The sequence below is a fragment of the Coturnix japonica genome, chromosome Z, assembly GCF_054131305.1.
Source record: "Coturnix japonica strain WE chromosome Z, WE-NBRP24, whole genome shotgun sequence".
NCBI lineage: Eukaryota > Metazoa > Chordata > Aves > Galliformes > Phasianidae > Coturnix > Coturnix japonica.
Window position 1 is genome coordinate 46,241,974 of NC_140702.1, and position 20,514 is coordinate 46,262,487.

The window sequence follows — 20,514 nt, forward strand, 5'->3', positions numbered from 1 at the left end:
GAAGCAGGAAGGGGAAGTAGCTAGGACAGATATTTCTATCTTGTCTTCCTTTTTTGTTTTCTTATTTGAAAGTGGTTGATTTAATGTCTAGAAGTCATTGCTGCATTAACTAAAAAGTGAAATATTTACTATATGCTAAATGTTTCCCTGCCCATTGATAGACATAAGTTTGAGATGCAGATGATGAGAGAGACTAAGAAGTGTGAAATATTTCCATGCTATTAAAAAAAAAAAAAAAAAAAAAAAGCATAGGTACGTGGTACACTATTTATTTCTGTTGTCAACAGTAGATTCGATGATAATAAAAGCGAATTTCTGTATTTTCACTGTACCTCGTAGTGCTGAAATGAGAAGGAATGATTCTGAAGTAATTTGTGGTCTGGGATGTTTATCTTTTAGAGCATAGAAATTAGGCAAATGGACTGGCACGGCTGTAATGTTGGAAAATGTGCTATGGGATGGCTCTCATTTCTAGACAAATGGGAAGAATGAGCTTACATATACCGAGTGTTATCCACATGGTATGAAAAATTAACTGTGTTCCAGCTGGAGCTGTATAAAATGTGTACATCAATGTTTACCACACTTAACTGCTTGCTGTATAGTCATAATGACTGTTGCTGGGGGGCTTCTGGAAGGACAAACCATTGAAAGAGGAATGAACTGAAAACAGGTAAACAAGAAAATACCTCTGTGACAACTTCATATGCTGTAAAGTTGTTCATCTTAAATCATCAGAAATTTGAAGAGTCAAACAAGTATCTTTCCTCAAACTTCCACAACTTTCCATGATCATGCTACGTACAATGTGCAGTACAATGTGACCAAAATTAGCATGTTAATTACAGTCCTGTTTTTTTTTTGTTTTTTTTTTTTAAGAGGAACACTGTTATTCCTGCTGTGAAAATAGTACTTTGCAATTTATGCTACAAAGTCTCTCCTGGGGAGCTGTGTAAGGAAGATTAAGGAACAAAACACAGCTGCTTGACAGTCACACAAAAGGATTTTGTGAAATACTGGGGAAAAAAACCAACAACAAAAACAAAACAAACAAACAAAAAACCCAAAACCAACAACAAAAACAAACAAACAAACAAAAAACACATAGCCAATACAATTTAAGCTTAAGTAGAAACTTACAAGCCAATGTGGAATTATTTTCAGATTTTGTGTAATGGCTTATGAAGTATTAAAGTACTAGGAATGTTTACATGTAACACTATAAGCTATTTTGAAATATTTTATTTGAGAGTGGGAATGTATTTAGGGAAAATGAATACACTCCTGTTTTATCATTAAATTTCTTTTAATTAATTATTGATTTTTATATATATATATATATATATATATATATACGAGTGGTTTGTACAGTACTAATTGGTACTAATTGTATAATAAACAGACATAAAAGAACTTATCATTTTACCAATTAATAATAAAAGCTACAGGCATGCCTTTGCAAAGTTTTTTTGTTTTTTTTTTTTTTTCTTCTGTTCACTGAATTTCACCTTTCACTGAATTTCATCAAGCCAAAGGAATAAAATTAACCTGTTCATTCTTATATATTTGTATATTTTCACAGGATCAATTTTGTTTTTGAAATATTACCAGTGATAGAAAATGATTGATGCCTGACATTTTAGGGCAATATGGATGGTCCTAAAAGAGAAACTTTAGAGAGTTTAGAGAGTTTAAGAGAAAATGCATTGAAATCTTCCAGCTGGCTGTACTATATCTTATTATAAGCATACACAAGGAAAAAAAAAAAGGGGGGGAGGGGGGCAGACACGGGGTTGGTTGGGAATGGGGATGGAGGGTGTTTTGTAGATAAGATGTCTGACAGTTGTTGTGATTTAAGAAGGGGAATTGAAATTACACCGGACAAAGGAGAGCAGTTCTATTTAGCTTAAAAGAATTCTTCATCAGATAGTTTGGCTAAGAATGCACACCTGTTAAATACTTTCAGACAACAGCTCATGACTAATTTTAGCATGACCCACATCTAATTATTTCTGCTCTAGTATATAATGATTTAATATTGTGCTATAGGCATTTTTGATAAAAATGAAATATATCAGCTGCTTGGAAAATTCACACTAAGCCATTTTGTATAAATCTTTTTTTTATAACACCTTTGTTTTTACCACTCATTGATACATACAATGATTCATTTGCTTTTCCTAGACAGTCACATCTACAAAATGATAAGAAATCTGTACAGAATAAGTGACACTGATAACAATGAAGATGGAATTAGAAGGAGGAGGAGGAGTAATTACTCTGCTAGTTTATCCTTGTTGAACTAGTAGTAGGACATGTAGCCATAGAATCCAATTAAAAGGAAAGCTGTCTCTGAAGATCCATGACCTGCTATACACAGTGTTTTACCATTTTGATCTTTTTCCTTGAATACTGACCCATACATAACCAATGCACAGACCTGATATTGTGAACTTCACAAGAAAAGGCAGAGGATTAAGTATGTGCACAGCTGCTATCTCTCAAGGATACAGTTAGGTGTTTTATTGTCGTCTGTTCTATAATTTGGAATTTTTGCAGCGTTATTGGTATCTGTGAATACATGATTTTCTTTCTTTCTTTCTTTATTTATTTATTTCAGTTTCTATCTTTAAGGTAATTCAATAAATTGGAATAAGACTTGGGTTCTGAAGTTATTTTATCTATTTGTAAAATGATTGCCCATTTATCTAATTTAATTGATGTTTTAAAAGTATAAAATAGAGAGTTTTTACACCAGAAATTCTTAAAATGCACTCACTTTTCGTGAGGCTAATTGCTATGCATCCATTTAAGTTCCTTGGCCTTATGTAGAGCCCTCTTGGTTTAGTATCAGTGTTGAAGATAATGCATTTTTTCATTGTTCAGCAGCCTGAAATCACTGTTTTGATCTAAGTCACTGCCATCATTGAAGTGTGTGCAATTAATTGAACATTAAGTGCCCCATTTCCTACTGTAGCCATGTCCTCATTTCCACACTGTTTAAACTTCGATCTATTTGTGTCCGCTTATTTTACTGCATCCTTATGATAACAGAAAATACAATTTTTACTGCTGCACTCTCTGAAGAAAAATATAACAGCCGAATTTCATTTTTATGTATATATTAAATATTAATGAAAAACAATACAAACAACAACAACAAAAACAGCAACATGCTAGAGATTGTCTGTTTCAGGGGATGATACACCACTTAGCTTATCAATCCCTCAAGTATCAGTGTATCTATAAGGATGCTAGTAGTATTAGCAGTTTGGTAAGTTACAATTTAATTGTTATCATGATAAATATTCAAATAAAATGCTTAATACAGCATAATGAGATCAAGGCAATTAATAGAAAAAAATATCACAGAATCACAGAATCACAGAATTACCCGGGTTGGAAGGGACCTCAAGGATCATGTAGTTCCAACCCCCCTGCCTAGCAGGGCCACCAGACATACACATTTACTAGATCAGGTTGCCCAGGGCCCTGTCCAACCTGGCCTTGAACACCTCCAAGGACGGGGCATCCACAACCTCACTGGGCAGCCTGTTCCAGGACCTAACCACTCTTCTAGTAAAGAACTTTCCCCTAACATCCAACCTAAATCTTCCCTCCTTCAACTTAAAACCATTTCCCCTAGTCCTGCTATTATCAGTCCTTTCGAAGAGTTTACTCCCTTCCTGGGAGTAAGTTCCCTTCAGGTATTGAAAGGCTGCAATGAGGTCACCCCACAACCTTCTCTTCTCCAGGCTGAACAAACCCAACTCCCTCAGCCTGTCCTCATACGGGAGGTGCTCCAGCCCCCTGATCATCTTTGTGGCCCTCCTCTGGACCCTTTCCAAAATCTCCATATCTTTTTTGTACTGAGGGCTCCACACCTGGACACAGTACTCCAGATAAATTTTTTTTTTTTTTTTTTTTTTTTTTTTTTTAGAGGACACTGGGGCATTTATTGTCTCTTTCAGAAGAATAGTTGATACAGTTGGATTTTCATTTGCCTTTCCTGGCCTTGATCTTCCTCAGGTAGAACTCTAACTCCTTGCCTTCCAACATGTAGCCATCAGCTCGGCCACACTGTCCAGGTCTGGAGGCAATGCACGCCAGCAGCTTTCCTTGCTGGAACTGCTCCTCAAGAATACTGGCTATCTTGGCATTCTTCTTTCGCTCATCGTATTTCTTCTGGATCTTCTTAGAACGCTTCTTGTTCAAGATTTCTTCTTCCTCAGGTGTCAGCTTGGCTCCCTTCTTGCGCCCAAGGGGCAGGGCATAGTGGGATTCATACCACTGCCAGTACGGCGTGCTGTCAACCAGAACGATGCAGTTCTTCACCAGGGTCTTGGTTCGCACCAGCTCATTGTTGGAAGCATTGTAGACAACATCAATGATTCTGGTCTTGCGAGTGCAGCATTCAGAGCCCCAGGAGAAGTTGCCAACATCCAATCGAAGGGCACGGTATTTCTTATTACCACCACGAACCCTCACTGTATGAATACGGCGTGGACCGACTATATCCATATAGTAGGTCTGTGTTTGGCTTTCCAAGTTCGTGATTCCTTTGCATACTCTTGGTATGTCTTAGCAAGGGCAACATTAGGATGGCAGAAGTGATTGCTTAAATGTAAGACAAGTTTGACAACATTGCACAGAAGTGACATTAAAATTAAATCCATTTTAATGCAGTGAGGGCTAATCTTCAAATACAGGAAAAACCTTCTAAGAATGCATTCTCTTCTTCATATCAGAGAATGTAATTTAGAAATTAAGGAAGGTTTGTGTTTCCCTTCAGCTTCCTTAGCCTTGCAGTAGTCATAAAATATTTATTACTGGGATTGTTATGTTTTCAGTGACTTATTGTTGGATGGAAAAATTAAAAATATAAAATACATGCCAGAAATATTTAAAATTTTGGGCAAACGTGTTACCATCTTACAATCTTGTTACAATACACGTCATTCCAGGTATTTCAGTGCTTGCTGTAAACTGAAGTTTGGCAGCTAACATGCAGCTGGCTGTTCCATTTATCTTGATAGCAAAGGTGTATTATAAAGTTACCATGCACTAGTTCAGAAATTCAACACAAAGTAGTTTTCCAAGTGGAAATATTTTAATAAACTTTTCAATCATACACAGTCAAGTAGGACTAATTAGAGAGAGGTATTTTGTTAGCACCATCTACTTAACCAAGTCTTGGATTGACTGTAATGGTCTTTCATAAACACATATATGAATGATTTTAACCTGTAATTTAAAAAGATTAGAAAGAACACCTCAGGAGAATGCCGAACATGTTGTCTTCACAAATCTCTTCATTTCCAAGCCATGCAAACTTTTTATTTTGTTTTTAATCTTTCTCTTCTCTTTCATCTTTCATCTCTTTCTCTTCTCTTTCTCTTTCTCTCTCTCTCTCTTTCTCTTTCTCTTTCTCTTTCTCTTTCTCTTTCTCTTTCTCTTTCTCTTTCTCTTTCTCTTTCTCTTTCTCTTTCTCTTTCTCTTTCTCTTTCTCTTTCTCTTTCTCTTTCTCTTTCTCTTTCTCTTTCTCTTTCTCTTTCTCTTTCTCTTTCTCTTTCTCTCTTTCTCTTTCTCTTTCTCTTTCTCTTTCTCTTTCTCTTTCTCTTTCTCTTTCTCTTTCTCTTTCTCTTTCTCTTCCTTTCCCTTTCCCTTTCCCTTTCCCTTTCCCTTTCTTTTCCCTCTCCCTCTCCCTCTCCCTCTCCCTCTCCCTCTCCCTCTCCCTCTCCCTCTCCCTCTCCCTCTCCCTCTCCCTCTCCCTCTCCCTCTCCCTCTCCCTCTCCCTCTCCCTCTCCCTCTCCCTCTCCCTCTCCCTCTCCCTCTCCCTTTCTCCTTCCCCTTCCCCTTCACCCTTCCCCTCTTTTTTTCCCTTCCCTTCCCTTCCCTTCCCTTCCCTTCCCTTCCCTTCCCTTCCCTTCCCTTCCCTTCCCTTCCCTTCCCTTCCCTTCCCTTCCCTTCCCTTCCCTTCCCTTCCCTTCCCTTCCCTTCCCTTCCCTTCCCTTCCCTTCCCTTCCCTTCCCTTCCCTTCCCTTCCCTTCCCTTCCCTTCCCTTCCCTTCCCTTCCCTTCCCTTCCCTTCCCTTCCCTCCTTTTCAGCTTAATTGCTGAAACAAAGGAGGACAGCACTTGATGTGAGTTTCTCAAACTGTTGTTGAAGAAGTTGCAGAAACTCAAGTAACTTTGTAAGCAGATATCCTTAAAGGTTGACCTAATTTTTATGTGTTCTGATAGTAGTTTGGTTGTAGGAAGACTATACAGAAACAACTATTTGAAGATAAATAATACAGCGAGTTTTTAACCTTACTGTTGGCTGATAACTCTTAGAGATCATTTTATAAAGTAGATTAATGTTAACAAACCAACTCTTGCTTAATTTACACTTAAATGATAGTATCATACAGTGGAATATTCTGTGTATTTATTTAGATACATTGGAACATTTGTCTATATTTTTTTCTTTTAATGGTGAACTAAGATTCAAGAGATGTGTGTTGGCTGTTCTAGTCAAGCAACTTGGCTATCAATCTCATATTTGCTTTCTGAGAAATGACAGTGAAAAATTTCACTGACGAAACTGGGCATAAAGTTTTTGTATCCAGGGCCTAAGAATGAAGACATATTCTGGTGTAAAGGCTCCAGGATAACCATCCAACATCATCATTTCAGTGAGACTCTTTAAATAACATTATAAACAAAATAGGCTTATATAAAAATAAATATATACACTATATATATATATATATACTATAAATATATAAATATATATATATATATATGCATACTATAAATAAACTTAGTACTACTTACTCTATCTAAATTAACAGCAATATATTATTTATCTTGCATTTTGAAAGTCAGTTGGATTATGTGATTTTTCAAATTTTGTCAGGTCACTCAAATCAAAACAAAGTGTTTTGATTATTTTTGAAATTTCTGCAGCACTAAACAACCTTAAATGTTTTGCTTTACTTTGTGTAATAATTCAAAGCATCTGCTCTTTATACAACCTTTCCTATAGAATGTTAAACAGGTTTGTGTATTGTTCTCAAGTATGAGTCATAAATGAAAACATTTTTACTGTTGTTATTGGTGTTTTAAGACACAGCTGCAGTCTTTACATCAGAATTAATTTCAGTTATTATATCCATTTAATTTCATCTAGAAATCACAATCCAATGTGCAAATAACTGTTTCTTATATGGACTTAATCTGTATAAGGAAATAACATTTGGAAGTATTTCACATTTACAAAAGAATATGTCTATTACAGAGACCGGTTCTCTGTTTATATATATCATTCACATGCTTTAAATTGATATAGAGGCTAATTATATGATGCAGAGTTCCTGTCTTCTGAAATACAGGTCCATATTTTGATGTGTCTCTGGAAAAAAAGCCACAGACAAGCAAACTGTACTTTATACCTTCTATCTGTTAAAAATCTTACAATGCAAAATGCAAAAATCTCAGTAAGGTTTGGATGTTTTCTAGTTACAGAATTTTATCATAACATTAACTGATATTCCTGCCTAGGTAATATCTTCTCAAGAAATAATTATGTAAAACCTAACATTTAAATTTGATATAGGCTAATAGAATTGTCATGGACACTGTGACGTATATTATGATTGAATTTACCAATAATTATTGACTTTCCATCACTGTTACTACCAGTGTTAAACTGTTTTAACTTGAAAGAGCATGGCTCTGACTCATTGAAGTACCACACAGAAATAACAGTTGCTTCTCATAAAATCAACTGCAAAATGAAGGCATACCCTGAGGTTATTGTTATTGCCATTTTAAAATTGCAGACCCTAGATTTACTTGTTAAGACTTGATATTTGCATTTCACAGTAATAAAAAGGATGTTTATTTTATGTCTTCTAAATGACTATGCTGCTCATTTCCATGAAATTTGGCAGTATAAGCATGCATTTGTAAAGCAAAATGGGAACTGGAAAACCATCCGGTGGAAATGGCATCACAAACACAGGATTTCTTTCTTCATTCATTTTATTACCACTTTTTTTGGCAGTCATTTATTTATTTATTTATTTATACTATTTTTGTTTTATTTTATTTTATTTTATTTTATTTTATTTTATTTTATTTTATTTTATTTTATTTTTTAATTTTTTTAATTCTGACCATCTTCATGCTCTGTAAGTTTATTTCTGTCAAGACAATCATTGCTTCAACTGAATTGGTCAGTAAACAGCTCTTTCTAAAGGATTATAATACCTCCAGTGACTTACTAAAAGGGAGATTAGGTGGAGCTGATGTGTGTCAAACACCTGTGGGGGCTGATTGAATATCATTTGCAAAGTGTATTGCAGGACATTAGTACTTGAGCTTCCTCCTACATTTAGCAATGCAGAGTATTTACACAATTTGTAGAGAAGACAGTGTGGAATTGATCCACCTTTCCATTCAAAGAGTACACCTGAGTACATTTTTCCAGAGAATGCAGAAGATAAGCAGGTCCTGTAGCAGCAAATCATAGAATGCTAGGATGTAACACTGAGAAATGATTTTGATATATTTAACTTGTTACAGTCTTTATTCTGTATCTGAATTTGGTCATTGGCAGAAAAAAATATACCAAGATAAATGTCTCTGTGGATTGCTAATGTTGACTGTTGTACATACTTAAAACATCTCTCTGAAAAGGCAGCTTCCTAAACTGTATAATATTATACTAAAATAGTTTCAATAGCAGAAGTCTGACATTTCTGTCTCTCTTAGGATATAAAAATAAATAAATGAATAAATAAAATCTCTCCAAGGACAGAGATTGCATGTGGCTTTCCCACATTCAGTTATCCTTTAGTTTGCAATAAACCTTTACACATTTTCTGAAATTTGGAGCATAAGAAAAAGCCAGTATGCTTTCTAGGCAGCTACACATTATATATACATACTACTGCATATGTATACCTATATGAACATATATTCATGTTAGCATGAAGACTGGGTAACTCTGAAGCACACTCCATCAGTCTGGTGATCTTAATAGTCTTCGATGACAAATTATGTAAGCAGTAAACATTTGCTGAAGCTAGGTCCATAGATTTCAGCAGAACTGGTTCTTGTACTGTCTCAAGAGGAGAACTCTGCTCTCATCTCAATTCTATTTAAAATAAAAAATAGTACCGTATTATAGATGCATATCTTCTTTTAGTTTGAGATTGACTCATCATGTTGTAATTTAGTTTAGTAAGTGAAAGGAATGGAATATCATTGAACAATGCATACAGCACTGAAGATCCACATTTTCCTTCATAACAAAATTGCAACACATTGCTTCCAAGAATTCAACGTGTACTTCAGCTGGAATAAAAATGATGGATACAGTGCTTAGATAAAACAATGGTGGGCACCCAGAAAAACTTTGGACTAGCGTGTCTTTTTGATCTTTTGAAGATTGCATTCAGTATAGAGCAGCATGCATTTATTAGTTAGCAGTATTACTCTGAGCCTCTGCCAATCTTCATCTCTTTCTTTGTGTCCTTGCCCAGTCTATTCTTAGTATGTGTTCTCATTATTCTCATTTTAAATAGTTGTAAAGAAATATGTCCAGATTTCTGCCAGCTTTGATTTCATTCTGTCTGTCCAATTCAGCTTTTACTATCATTTTAAAAGAGCATGATTTTTGTCTTTTATTACTATACCTGTACACTGTATACATATTCTCAAACTAAACAAGTCTTTGGAAAAGTGTCCATCAGTCCAAACAGAATTATTTCCACCTAAGTCAATTTTCTGAACTTGGTATTCTCACAAAACAATCAAAACTGCTCATCTTGTCCAATAACTGGAAAACTGCAGTGTGCCATAACTTGGTGAGCTGATTAACAATTGCTGAGGCCTGAGAGGCCATGGTTTTGGGTATTGAGGTCTTCCAGGCTCCTGGAAGTCATCAAAGCTGAATTTGATAGAGAATAACTATTTGTTGTGTATATTGGTTTCTGTTCTGTTTTGATGACAATCTTATTTTTTGTGACACTGAATTCCCCTTTCCTAAGACTGCATGTGATCCATGTAGGGTGTTAGCAAGATTTTATCTTGCTGGCTTTTTGTCTTTTTTCCTCCAGTTCTCTGTTTTTTCTTACAAAATTGCTGCTGTCACATGAAATGAACAATAAATCATATTAGCCTTATATTTTCTAGCAATGAATAGGTCCTTTCTGGCCCACTTCATTTTGTCCCATTTCAGTTGTGCTTGCTGTCTAATTTGATTTCAAATACGTTAGTTAAATACAAAGAAGGGAGATGTGCATTTTTAGCTGTTCGATTATTTGCCCATCACTTTATTTATTTGCTCATGCCTGTGCAGGAAATAGTTAACTGTTCTCAGAATAATTTGATTATTTATTTATTTATTTATTATTTGTTTATTTATTTATTTTTTCCCCACAGAGTTTCTAAGCCTACATTCTGAGAGAATTTCCTTTTCAATTATTTAAGGCAAATGTAATTAGAAATACTAGGGACAGGAAACATAATTTTGTGACATTCTAAAGCAGAGATGTCAACCTGATTTGGGTGACCTAGGGCATGTCTTTTTATTTATTGTGGTTGCACTGAACTTCTGTATTGATTGAAACTGAGGGAGAAGAGGAAAAAAAGCCAAACAACTACAAATCAAAACAACAACAACAAAATCAGCCACTAAGATTATACTTAAAATGTCAACTGACAATCAAAAATTAAGTTGTATTGTACCCTTCCAGTTAAGAAAATATAGGATAATAGCAAGTCTAACAAAGCTTCAAATATAACCATATTGGTTTCATGTTTTAATTGTGTTTAATATCTTACTTGTTCTGAATCAATTTCAGGCACTGGCTCAGTGAAACAATCTAAATTAATTTCTTCGGCCTTTTAGTTTCAATAAAATAATACTCTGGTACATTTTCACCACAATTTTTATATTTCTGTCTTGTTTTACCTGAACATTTAAATGAAGCTAGAAACAACAAAAAGTATTGCCTTCACCTCCTTGTATGGTTCAATCTATCAGTTTTCTCTAATTATTTTGTACTTTTTGAATATTATGTGAAGTCATGAAATATGTAGAGATTTCATATTTTCTTACTGAGGATAAGTAATTTTTTCTGTAGTATATGAAAAAAGTAAAAGAAAAGTAGTTATGTAGGGAAATGATAGAATATGTTTAAAAGATGTAGGGATAATTATGAAATTGGATTACACCAAAGAGAACCATCAGTGGTTGTTTTTTTTTTGTTATAATATACTTAGTATAATACATTATAGATGATAGATAGATAGATAGATAGATAGATAGATAGATAGATAGATAGATAGATAGATAGATAGATAATATAATATTATCTATAATGTTATAATAGAAATAACTCAATAAGGGTGAAGGAAGAGGCAAGGTAAGAAATACACAAGGATGGAATCCCAATTCTGTGAAAATTAATACAGTATCATAAATAAGTAAAAACTGAGGAAAACATAGAATCTGAGGACACCCAGTTCAACGTTAGAGCTAGTAAAATTTTACAGAGAGTATGTAACTGATCAAATTGATGATTAACATGATTTTTTTGAAATGTGAATACGTAACAAATAAATATTACACGTGTTTGGTTTTAATATTTATTATATGGAAATGTAATGATGTGGAATATTTCTAGAAATCATTCAAGGAGTAATGCTGAAGCAGAAAATTTCACCAATTGTCAGACTTTCAGCATTCAGATGCTTCTGATATCAAGTGAATTTGTGATCTGTTCTTTTTTCTTAAATGCATGGTTATTTTATCATTCTCATTCAGACAAAGAAACTAACAAATAAAAAATACCTTAGTCTTTATGAAAGGAAAAATGGTTAAATATCACTACACTGTCTTATGAATCATAGAACTTTTGCTAGGTCAGAGAAAGCTATCCTAAGTATGAAAATACATATAAGAACAGTAGCTGCACATGTATTCACTTTGTTTCTTCCTGTCAGAGAAACTGAGCATCCAGGAATGCTGGTGAATGACTTCCAAAGAAAAAAGAAATATTATTAAAGAAATGAAAAATAAATATTAACTATATTGACACTATATGTTATCCTTTTTTATTTTCCAAATATAGTTAATGTCAGGTGTAATTAGTGGAGATTTTTAATTTTACAGAACTTTTACAAAACTGTCTTTGTTTCACAGTAACAGCTGTTTTGCAACAACAGTTGCAGCAAAAACAGTTGCAACAAATACCAAGTGTTTGGATAAATTAAATGTTCCAATGCTTCTTGCAAGCAACACCTTCTGCATTTATCATGAGCATTTCCTTCATCACACTGGCGTATTTTTGAGTTTCTAGAAGCCTGGAAATGTAGCAGTAAATGTTTCAGGTACTACTAGTGTCTGTCCCATTGTATGCATTATAGCTATTGTGTGAGGCATCCCTTCTATGCTAAGAGCATGACTCAACAGTTGAGCAAAGCATCTGATGGCATACACACTGAAGATGCAGCTGGTGATGCATGGCTTTTCATTTCAGCCTTTGTCCTGATAAGTTTTTGACTTGTTTTTCCATTGAGAAAGGAAGCATAAGCCACCTTCATTTTAATTCTGAATCTAATGAGTTGTCTGTGGCATTGTGTGAGAAAGCCTCAGACATTTAGGGCCCCAGAGGAGAAGTGGGATGAATAAAGTCACTGCATATCATTTCTCTTGCCTCAGTTTGAGTTTATTAACAACCATTTTCTTACTGCTATGTCTGTGTTTTTCGCACATCATAAACTGTACTGCTCTTTACGACATAAATTTTATTCACATTTCCCCAGCTCACAAATACAACATTGTTTATAAATGTGTTCATATTCTATTGTACATATGACTTCTAATTTTACCTTTTTTTTAAGAAAAAGATATGAAGTAAATTTATGATGGCAATCAAATTCCTAATTATTTGAGTATAATAATTCAGTTACTGATAGTGAAGACTGCCATTTAAATGTAACATTTGATGGGAAGATAATCCAGCTGACTTCATGCATGCTCTTCCCAAAGTCAGTGCATTTTCTTAAGTTTTCATAACTTGATATATAAGATAAGAGGGATGAGATCATAAATTGCATAGTATCACTGCTGAATTTTTTGAATGGAATTTACATAATAAAGCTTAAAAAAATATATGCCATGTAACAAACTCATCATGTAACAGGCTCATCAGAGTACATTTGATTAAAGAAAAAAAAAAAATCAAAAAATAAATCTAAGAACACTGTAATTGTTAGATGGCATTATTTCTAAGCTCCACATCCTTATTTTTGTTCTTTAAAAGATAACAGTCCAAATATGTAATATATTGATTTTTCTCATGTTTGTTTTGTTTTGTTTTGTTTTGTTTTGTTTTGTTTTTTCATTATGAGCAACTATTTGTAGCTAGACAAGAAAAGCTTCAGTAAAGCTGTATGCATTATAAAATGCCTATTAAATTAACTTAAATGATGTCAGGGGAAGTACTGAAAACATATTTGTGTACTAAAATGTTAAAATAGCTTATTTCATTTTTTAAGTTAGGTTTTCAAATTCTCCATTAGCTATAATTTAGAAAAATTCTGTGTTCCAGGAAAATCTGTCTGTGTTTCTTCCTCTATACAATCTAGGCCCGTCTAATATATAACTTGTACTTTACAGCTTTACTTTATGTTCCATAACATTATTTCATTAAAATTATGCACATATATGCAGCTAAGGAGTTTCTGCAGATTTGTGAATACAATTATAAGAGAGGTATGAGAGATAATCAGTATTGTTAATGGTAGTGTTGATTACTGCCATCTTGAAGGTGGTGGTTTTTTTCAGCCTTTTAATACCAAACTGGAAAGTCTGAACCAGCAAACACTGAAGTCAGTGATGTTTTGATCAACAAGCAGGACAGTGAGATGACAGTTTCCTAGGCTACTATGATGTTGATATGCAGATTTTGTAGCAAAGATAAAATGGATTGCTTGAAAGTATGCTGTTTAATATATTTGGGAAAGAAATGTTGAGCATTTCTGGAAGCCTAGGTCCAGTGCATTGTGAGACTTAGGGAAAACATTTTTTGCAAGTGCTAGAGAGAATATAATCCTCTGTTTATAATCATAAGCAGAAATTAAAACATTTTACAGCTAAACTTTTCATTTTTATTCTAAAACGTATAAGAAAGTTGAAAAAAAAATAAAAATAAAAACATCATACTTGTTATTATTAACAACTATCTTGACACTGAAAAACTCAAGATGGTTAAATTTTTTTATCACTGCCACATTGCACAGAGGATTAGAATTTTTATTGATACCAAGAAAACCTTTCATTTCTTGCACTAGTTCACAAGCAGAGGAGTTTTGGTGGTATGTATAACTCTGTTGCTGTAGTCTCATATTCATGGTATCACAGATTCACAGAATCTCAGAATGGTTGAGGTTGGAAATGACCTCTGGAGCTCATCTGATACAAGCCCTCTGCTCAAACTGGGACATCTAGGGCCACTTACCTTAGACTATGTCTACATGGCTTTTGGAGTTCTCCAAGAAAGAAAGTTCTTCAACTGTTCCAGTGAATAGTCACCCTCATGGTGACTCATATTTCTTCTTGTCCTGTCAGTGGCAACTGCAAAGAGCATTGCTTAGTCCTACTAGCACCTTCCTTTCAGGTGTTTATAGGCACTGGTATTATCTCCCTGAGTCTCTTCTTCTCCAAGCTGAATAATCCCAGTTCTCTCAGCCTTTCTTCATGTAAGAGTTGTTTCATCCCATTAGTCATTCTGGTGGTCTTTTTTTGAACTATTTCAGTATTTTTATGTCTCTTCTGTACTGAGGAGCCTAGGACTGGACACAGCACTCCAGGTCTGGTCTCACTAGTGCTCAATGAAGAGTGAAAGGATCACCTCCCTAGATCTGCTGCCAGTGCTTTGTCTAATGTACAGTGCATTATGCAGGGGCACACTTCTGTCTCATAGTCAAGTTAGCAATAAATAGGACCTCCAGATTCTTTTCTGCAAAGCTGCTTTCCAGCCGCCTGGCTCTGAACAGAGTTGTTTGTTTATACGTGCAGGATTTTTCACTTTTTGAACTTCATGAGGTTCTTGTCAGCTTATTTGGGTTATATAGACTGTTGAGAGCTTTCTGGATAGCAGCCTGACTCTCTTGAGGGTGGATCTGCCATTCCTTGTAGTTTCATGTAATCTGTGAACTTGCTGAGGGTACATTCTGGCTCCATCATCCAGATCACTAATGAAATTGTTAAGCAGTAGTGGACCCAGCTTAAACCTCTGAGGTACACTACTACTGCCTAGCCTCCAGCTAGACTTTGCAACACTGATAACCATTCTCTGTGGCTGGACATTCAGCCGGTTTTTGTTCACTGCTTGACCATTGAGGCCATTCTTCAAGGGCTTATCTGCAAATATCTGATGGAGAACATTGTCACAATCCTTACTAAACTCCTGGAAGACAAATACTACTTCCTCCTCATCTGTTGGGCTGGTCAATTCATGATAGAAGCTTATCAGATAGGTTAGGCATAATTTCTTCTTGGGGAATGCATGCTGTCTGCATCTGATGATGTTCTCGTTTCTCATAGATCTGGTTTCCAAAATTAGCTGTTAAAATTCATGTGCATTACTCTGAGTACCATTTGTAAGTCTGACTTCTTGTTTTGTTTTGTTTTGTTTTAACAATATCATTTAAAAAAAATAATGTTAAGGGTCACATGGAAATTATATCTAGAAAATTTGAAGAAAAAAACACCCTTATTTTTTCAGGGGGAAGAGGGAAGATGAGAAGACATTTGTACAGAATGACTTACTTGTGTGAAAGGATCAGCATACAAAAATAGCTTGTAATCCTGGAGAGAAGGAGGAGTGGAGTTACTTTGACAAGAGTTTTAAGTCTGAAAAATCATACATATTGCTGAGAGATATGTGGCCATATAGGTCATAGAATGGAAATGGAATAAACTCTAAAATTAGAAGCCTCCTGGGAACTTTTGCAACCAACAAGCTTTATGTTGGATAGTTACCTCATCTGTCTGCATTTTCATGCAGATGAAATTCATCATCATCATAATAAAAAGTTTCTTTTAAAGAATTGCTTACTGTAAGCATCTAAAAATAATTTCCTGCTGTCACCATTCTCCTTTTCTAGTATTCTCTGTCATATATTGTATCCTATGAGCAGCACTGCTTCTAACAAGTGAGTGGTTGTTTGATATATTTCCATTATTGTTTTATTTTTTTATTTTTTTTTTTTTCAAAATGAAATCTTGTTCTCTTAGGATAAGATACATGAGTATGTTTGTAAATCACAGCTTATGAGATTAAGATAAGTTTCACTAGTGCATTCTTCTCTGATATTCACTATGCCAGTTCACTTACATAAGTGAAGTTATATCTGGGTATAGAATAGTAGTAGAGTACATAGGTTGCTCCAAAAGTAATGGCTTATATCCCTTTTGATGGAAATTACAAAAGCTGCAAGTGGTACAATAACACTATTTGATAGAGCAAGTTCTCTGCTGCATAACGTTTTTCAGTTTAGTCACCATTATTAATTATTTTGCCCAGATGAGTTTATTGAGATATTCTTCGTTTCACGGTGTCACTGTTGTGGTGAGGTCTCACCAGCACCAGCACTGAGTAGAGGTACAGGATAGCCTCCCTCATTGTGTTGGACACACTTATTTTGATGCAGCCCAGGTTATGATTGGCCTTCTGAGCCACAAGTGTACATTGCTGTCTCATGTCCAGATCGCCATTTACCAGTACCCCCAAGTCCCTTTTGCAAGACTGTGTGGTTGTACTCTATCCTTACGCCCCCTAGTTTGTGTTGGTAGTAAGGGTTGCAACAACTGAAGTGCAACACCTTGCGCTAGGATTTATTGAACCTCATGAGGTTCTCCTGGACCCATCTCTTAAACTGTTTAGGTATCTCTGGATAGCATCCCATGTTAACTGTACCACACCATTTAGTTTCATGTGCAAATGTGCTGAGAGTGCACTTGATCCCACTGTTGATGTCACTGGTGAAGGTACTAAAGGACGTCAGTTCCAGTACACACAGGAGGGACACCATTCATTGCTACTATCCATCTGGACACTGGCCATTGACCAATAAGCTCTGGGTACAACACTGTAACCAGACCCTCACCCATCTAAAAGTCCACCCATTAAATCCATATCATTCCAATTTATGGAGAAGGATGTTATTGAGGGAACATATCAAAGCCCAGACAGATTACGTCTGTTGCTCTTCCATTGTGTATTGATGCAGTTACTTAACTGTAGAAGGCCACTAGATCATGAGTCAGGACTTCCTCTTGGAGAAGCCATGCTGATTGTCTCGTACCACCTTCCTCTCTTCCATGTACCTTAGCCATGCTAAGGCATAGCTTCCATAAGGATCCGCTATTGCTCTTTTTCCTTTGCTACCTGTAAAACCAATTTTGTCTATCTGAAGTTCTGAAGTTCTTTAGTTGAGTAAGATAGTGCTGTGTATAGCTGAGGGATCTCCCATCCCAGGCTGGCCTCTTTTCTGACAGCCCCATGAGGGATCCTCTTCACCTGCATCTCCACTTCTCATGGTTTGTGCTGTTGCACTGGGATTCCATTTCTGTACATATGTCATAGCACTGAGTTATTAATAGCTCTCTCTGAACAAAATAACCTTTTATTGCAACTGTATAAGAGCAGTGGTTGTTACATAGAAAAGTAAGCAAAAGTAAGCCAAATTATTGATAACCACCTGTCAGAATAAAATTGCTATTGAAGCTAAACCAAGCAAAGCAAAGAAAAAAAAAAAAAAGCTGCAGTCATGTTGAAGCAGGTTCAGACAGTACAATACTCATAAATCTCATTGCTGAGACCATGCAAACACAATTTAAAACTTGTTACTAGCAGTCCAGTGCCAACATTACTGGGCTAAAATATTGCACTGACTTCCATTTCATTCTGTCTCTAAACTAATCTATTTTACATGCATTGCATGGTTTTCAGCATCAGGACTACAGAAATGTCTTGTAATTATTTGTGTCACTTTTATTAATTATGTACAACTAGCATAAACTCACACAAAACCATGTTAGAAATTATCTTTTCTATCGGGGCAAACTAAATAAGGAGAACAGCATGCTGCCAAAGTGCATGGGTGTTATAGACTCTTCTGTATGCACTGAACATATACCTGAGAAAAGTAATGTGATAGTGTTCTATCATCATCTCAGAAATGGAAACTGAATGTGCTACAAGAGGTGCAGACAGAAGTGCTTCTGTGAGCACTTCTCAATCTCAGTCTCAGATAGGACACTGTAGAATAGTGGCCATTCAGCCATCATAGGACAGTGTCCTCAAGATCGCTTCATTAGCAGTGGATTTCAGCCCAAGAGGTGATGGATTTGCCCATGCCTAGCAAAGCAAGCTTTTTAGAAGCTGCATGTTGTTGTGGCAGTTATCTACGTCGAACACTGTGAACAAACTCATTTTTGACAGTATGTACGTTTTCTTAGCTCACATTTTTCTCACCTCACTTACTGTCATAATGCTTCCACGTAAAGCATTTTTTAAAGAAAACACACTTCACATTGTTATTCCTGTGCCCATTTAACTGGGCACCAAGATTGGCATCTGAGCAAAGCAGGGGTGGGATTTCTTATATTTTTTCAAAACAAATGTGTATATCTTGTAGATTCAGGTATCAAAACAAAATAAATAAATGATCTTTATGGGTTTTAAGGGGAACACATTTGATGTATGCTTCATCCCCAGAAAATTCATAAGAATGAGGTTTTATGCTAGCCTCGAGGTTTCATGGTTTTCATTTTAACACTGCTTTTAATCAAATTGATGAGGTATAACTGAATGTTGCATACCACACTGCAACCTTACTTGCTTGTTTTTTAAATGGTGGTAATCCAGCCAGAGCTTTTCATTGAAAATATTACTGTCTTTATAAATCATTTAAAATGCACCATATAATGTTGGTGATTGTTTTTTGTTGTTGTTTTTGTTGTTATTGTCTGACACTGTGTTTTTTCTTCATTTGTTTTTACTTTGGCTTGTTTTTGTTTTGTTTTGTTTCGTTTTGTTTTTTCCTTTTCTATTTTACATTAATAAAAGCAAATAAATAAAGGCATCATATACTTTCGACATGTATTTTTCATTTTTTCTATTTTCTTTTTCCCAGTACATGTAACCCTTAGACTAACTTGAAAAGAATCTTAAATTAAATCTAATTTGTATTCATTATAAACATGTTTAAGATATTTTTTTTTTTAAATAACACAACAACACTATTATAAGACAAAGTTGAAAAATGCTGCTGGCTCGTGATCAGTGCATGTTGTGAAAATATAAGTTTGGGACACTACACACAGATGTAGTTACTTACATACCAGTATACATATATTTAAGGTAGTTTAAGTTAGTGTGATGCTAATTATAGATCTTTTTTAAACTGTGTGAATTTTTTCAGTACCATGGTGTGACAGGCAGCAAGTGCTCTAAGCTCATTTTATCTGAAAGATAGACTGAATGCTGAGCTATCTGGTTAACAATGAGCAGAAGCAATGGTACAACTTGTGGCACAAGTGATGGTAATATAAAATCCTTTTCCAGCATTTTTTTTGCTATTTTCACAATTGTGACAACATCTGTTGATCTTTAAATTTCTTAACTTTGTCAGTCTAATTAAATACAATGTTAAAATCTACAACAAACAATCAAGAGCATTTTGTGTAAAGACCAGTGTTTTAGTAATGGGGGGATTGCAGGGGATGACACCTTCTAGAAGATGCAGTAGGTTCCAGCGGACTGCTGCAGTCTCCACTGGACCCTCTGAAGGAGACAAACAAGCCCATCAGTGGAGCTGGTGGTGCCTCTGTGATAAAAGAAAGGGCAAAGCTACCAGGGGGACAGAGAAAGGAACAACAGCAAAGTGTGATACAGCAGAAGGAACACCCAAGAGCAGAGAAAGCAGAGGTGGAGGAGGAACTCCATGACCAAGCAAACATCCACACAGCAGTTCCTGCACTGTAATGGCTCTTTGTTTCCTGGAGGTTCCACACTGGCACCAAAAAAAAATGGGGTAGGAAAAAGAGATAAGTGGCCTGTCTCCCTCCCCCTGTACCACACAGTGATGGGTAGAAGTGCAGGAGTGAAAAGTATAGCTGACTTTGGGATAAGTGTGAGTAGGTGGAAAGGTACTGTTTTAATCTCTGCTTCTGGATCTATCTCAATTAGCTCTAAATTACATTATTCTTTTCCTCACTACTATCTTTTTTTTTTTCTTTCTTTCTTTCTTGGCCTGCAGTACTAATTGATATGTAATTTTCTTGCCTTTATTTTGACCCAACTCTCAGCCTCTGTCCTGCTGAGGAAGGCAAGTAAGAGAGCAAGCGTATGAGAGCCTGGCTTCTTGCCAAAACCAACATACCACAGTGATCAATAAGCTACCTGAGTCAGTATGTTCCTCATAAATTACCCTTGATAATAAAAGC

General features: G+C 35.4%; 1 protein-coding gene and 1 pseudogene across 51 annotated transcripts in view; one reads left to right on the top strand and one right to left on the bottom strand.

Moving 5' to 3' along the window:
• The window catches only part of PTPRD (protein tyrosine phosphatase receptor type D), a 1,031,962-nt gene that overhangs the window by 843,777 nt on the left and 167,671 nt on the right, over positions 1 to 20,514 (top strand). The window lies entirely within an intron of this gene.
• On the bottom strand, positions 1,818 to 4,835 carry LOC146753962 (small ribosomal subunit protein eS8 pseudogene; annotated as a pseudogene). Its single transcript, XR_014939787.1, has one exon. The product of XR_014939787.1 is annotated as a small ribosomal subunit protein eS8 pseudogene (transcript).